At 35.8% G+C, this 4405-nt stretch overlaps 1 non-coding gene across 1 annotated transcript; it reads left to right on the forward strand.

Moving 5' to 3' along the window:
• Window positions 1-3735: 3735 nt before the first annotated feature.
• LOC122098206 lies at window positions 3736-3841 on the forward strand. Its single transcript, XR_006145686.1, has one exon. It is a non-coding gene; the product is annotated as a U6 spliceosomal RNA (small nuclear RNA).
• The last annotated feature ends 564 nt before the right edge of the window (window positions 3842-4405 follow it).

Consider the following 4405-nt stretch of genomic DNA (forward strand, 5'->3'; position numbering starts at 1 on the left):
GCTTTGTATGTCCCTCCCCCACAGTATAACCCCTGCTTTCACTATATTTGATGTCAGTAAAACTTGTGAAGGAGATGGGGAAAAACAAGTCGTTTAAGGAAACAGGTGAACTTGTTGCAACAATGAGAAGTACAAGTTGTCATGTCGAAAACGAAATTTACAATGTTGGTGTGTGGCGGAGGGAGAGGGGATTGGTTGGGGGGTTGGTGGGTAGGCTGGGAAGGGATGTGAAGGGTAAACAAAGGAGGAGGCTGCAATGCTTGATAAGAAATGTGTGCATTATCCTGTCCATGTAATTGTAACCCCACTGTACGGTATGTTCACAAAAAAAAGTAAAATAAAATAAAATGAAAAAAAAAAAAAAAGAAAATTTCAGCCTCTGCACAGGAGACCTTGGGAATGTCCTACTCCATCCTGTAATGTTTTCAGGGTGTCTGCTTTGACTCGGGGTCTTTGATACATTTGGAGTTGATTCGGTACAGGATGGTATATAAGGATATAGTTTTAGTTTTCTATGAGTGATTAACCAATTTTGCCAGCACTTTTACTGAAGAAGCTCAGTACTGTACGGAGAGGTTACAGTTACATAAGTAAGGTAATGAGTACATTTCTTATTGACCATTTTTACCACCTCCTTTGTTTTTCCCCTACTATTCCTTACCTTCACACAACCCCAACACCTCTGTCCACCCCCCTCTAATAGTATCTTGCAAATTTCATTGTTACAATGGGTCAACCTGTATCCTTTCCTTGCATCTTAAATGAAGAAATGCTGGCTTGTTTCATGCTGATTCTACTGTGTAGACACATTTACATACACTTTCCAAGTCCAAAAGCACATAAATGAAATACACATCATCTTTTGTCAGTTAGTATAATTGTGTTCTACACATTTATTAACAGGTTACAAATTATTCTCAAATTTTAATACATAAAAAACTTTCTTTTTTTCTCATTTTCGTGCCCAGGACATCGGCATGACCTCAGTCAGAATTGCTCACTAGACTTTTCATATGGGTTGGTTAAATTTTGACCTGCGCTCCAGTCTTCTGGGGAGTCACTCATCTGCTTAGGAATTGATGCTGGCTGTTGGAAAAGAGCCCAAGGAAAGATGCCATTTAAAGCCTTATAATTTTATTCTTAACAAGGATATTGTCCTACTACTTTGGCTGTTGAGAGTGTTTACAAGAGCAAGCATTCCATGGGAAGCAGGGAGACACAATATTACCTATACTTATTGAGATTTTCGAGTGACTTGCTATCACTTGTACTGCATTTATCAAGTTGAATCTCTCTAAAGCTACCAGTTGGAAGAGATAAGAGGAGTCGTAAAAGAACTCTTAGAGACAAATAAATCTTCAACACATTTGTTTCCAAGTATTCTCTCTAAGGCATATTCAACAACTAGTGAAACTTGTGTTGGCTATATCTATGTGTCTTTTTCCATTTGTGCATATGTGTATGTATGTGTGTATTTGTGTGTATAGTAACATTCATGTGTACATATATGGGCCGATGTACACATATATGCATATATAAATAAATATACATATATAAATACATGGGCATACATAAATATCAGATGTTGAGTGATTTAATCTAGAGTTCCCAGCACATTGTTCTTATCACAAAGTATACATGATAAACTGCTCTAAGGATCTGTGCTATATGAGGGGTGTCCTTTGTACTCACTTCCCCCATTAACTTGTTTTTCATCCCTGTGAACAACTTCAGCCTACTTTCCCATAGGATAGCTTTGTTTTTGTTACTTACTGATAATAAAAGAAAAAGGTTGTTTGTAAAAGAAAAAGGACTTTTGAGTCCCAGGCTAAAAGTACATTATCAGTCCCAATGATTCATATGAGATAAAATTTATAATAGTACTAAAAGTGAAAAGGAATTCCTAGATCTGTTGTTTTGCCATTTAGAACGGCAAAGAATAATTTCACGTCACTGTTATAACTCTTAAAGAATGCAAGGGTAACTGATGGTCCCCATCATGTTCCCACAAAACCAGTGGATCTTGAAGGATAATAGTAGACCAACAGAAATTCTAAGTAGCAGACATGGAGCATGAAAGAGAAAGAGCAGAAATGAGAGAGTGAAAGAGAGAGAAAAATATCATAATATTAAAGTGCATAACAGATAAACAAGAGCTGTATGAAAATATTCATACTGCTATCTTGAGACTCTACATGTACATTTGAAGATATTTGATGTGTGATAACTCATCAACATAAAGTATAAAGTGATTTTGATAATATATAAAAATGGCTCAGAAGAAATTATAAATGCAAAAACATTCTTCACAGAAGCAAACTCTCAGAAATATTCCTTGACTTTGAAAAGGATAAACTGGCTGCAGTTAGTATAAATTTAGAAGTATGACAATTCACAAAAATATAAAAATGTATTCACATATTTCATTATATAACCCAAAGCAGAAAGCAAATATTGTTCAGATGATTTTTTTAAATCACAGTTTCTCAGGTGCTGGGAAGGTGGCTCAGTGGTAGAGTGCTTGCCTTGCATACATGAGGTCCTGGATTTCATTCCTCAGCACGACATAAGCAGAAAAAGATGAAAGTGGTGCTGTGGATCAAGTGATAGCACTAGCCTTGAGCTGAAGAGCTGAGGGACAGTACCCAAGACCCAGAGTTCAAGCCCCACAACCAACAAAACCAAAGCAAAAAACAAAACAAAACAAAACACAGTTTCTCAATTTTGTGGCGTCAACTCTGTAATACCACTACTTCAGCCTAGGGTTAAGATTTTAGGTGTGGACATTTATCAACACTCCTGATTCAGACTCTACTTGATATAATTTTTAATCAATATTTTGTTTTTAGTTTTGCTCTTTGTAAATTCACATGCACCTATGAAAAATGGTGTGGCCATCCCAATAATATTCTCAAAGTACTTCTTAATCACGACTCACAAAAAGTTGTATTCTATTACAACAAGGAAAAATGCTATAAATAAAGAAAACAACAATTATATGTTAATGATTACTAAAATAAAAAACAAAACCATTACCAGGGTTTTCAGTATTTGAGAAGTACAGAGTAGATTTTACTATTTTCTCATATTCCTGTACATTCAAAACTGGATAAAGCTATGAGTAGCCTTTAAATTTACCCACTAAGATTAGTATTTATAGTTCATCTCATCATTTGTATGTGGCTTATATCATTCTTTGTTCATCACTAACATATAACGTAAGGGAGCCCTAAAGATTTAACAGAAACTGTCTACTTAAAACCTTAACTCTTCACTCTGCTTCTTTACACAGTCTTTGCAACTTCTCATTAGTAAAGTTTCTATAAACTCTGAAATGTACATACTTACTAGTACATGCTACCAGAAATATTATATACTTTATCGAAAAATTTTCTGACCTGCCAACCAGTCTTAATTTTGCCGTATATAAGCAAATCCTAAAATGAAACATATTTAAAACATTAAAACTTTTAACAAACCTTAACATTTGCTGCAATGAACATTATGACAGGTGCCTTGTGTAGAATAATTGAATTCCTCCTCCTACACAACTCATGAACAACAAATATCTGGAATTATTTTGTTTTTGGTATGTCAATCTTGACTTTGTTCTTAAATGTGTGCCTATGTAAGAAATACATGGTTGTAAAATTTCACAATTCTTTTGAACTTACTTTTTGTTGAATTGTCTAGTTTAAGAAAATCAATTACACTTTATATATAAAAAAATGTTCTGTGCTCAATTTGCCTGCACATACACTAACATTGGAACATACAGAGAAGATTAGCATGGTTCCTGCACAAGGATGACATGCAAATTAATGAATCGTTCCATATTTTTACAACAACAGATGCTGGAAGGGATATGGCCAGAAGGGAAGCCTACTGCATTCTTGGTGGGAGTGTAAACTTGTTCATCCACTTTGGAAAGCGGTTTGGAGGTTCCTCAAAAGACTCCACATAGAGCTCCCCTATTACACAGCAATCCCATTTTTGGGCATTCACCCAAATGATCACAAACAAGCCCATACTAAAACTACCACCACAACAATGTTTATTGTAGCATTATTTGCCATAGCTAAGATATGGAACCAACACCGATTCCCCTCAGTAGAAGAATGGATCAAGAAAACGTTCTGTGTGTGTGTGTGTGTGTGTGTGTGTGTGTGTGTGTGTGTGTGTGTGTGTGTGAACGTACACTTACACAACCACGTTGGAAAGCAGTCTTGTGAGTCCTCAGAAAGCTAAATATTGACCTTCCTTATGGCCCACTCATACCACTTCTAGGCATCTATCCTGAACAACAGGTACCAATATTCAAGGACACATGCACCTTCATGTTTATTGCAGCACTGTTCACAATAGCCATGACATGAAAACAATCCATATGTCCCACCAGAGATGA

This window comes from Dipodomys spectabilis, unplaced genomic scaffold (genome assembly GCF_019054845.1).
Source record: "Dipodomys spectabilis isolate Male_0828 unplaced genomic scaffold, ASM1905484v1 ptg000463l, whole genome shotgun sequence".
NCBI lineage: Eukaryota > Metazoa > Chordata > Mammalia > Rodentia > Heteromyidae > Dipodomys > Dipodomys spectabilis.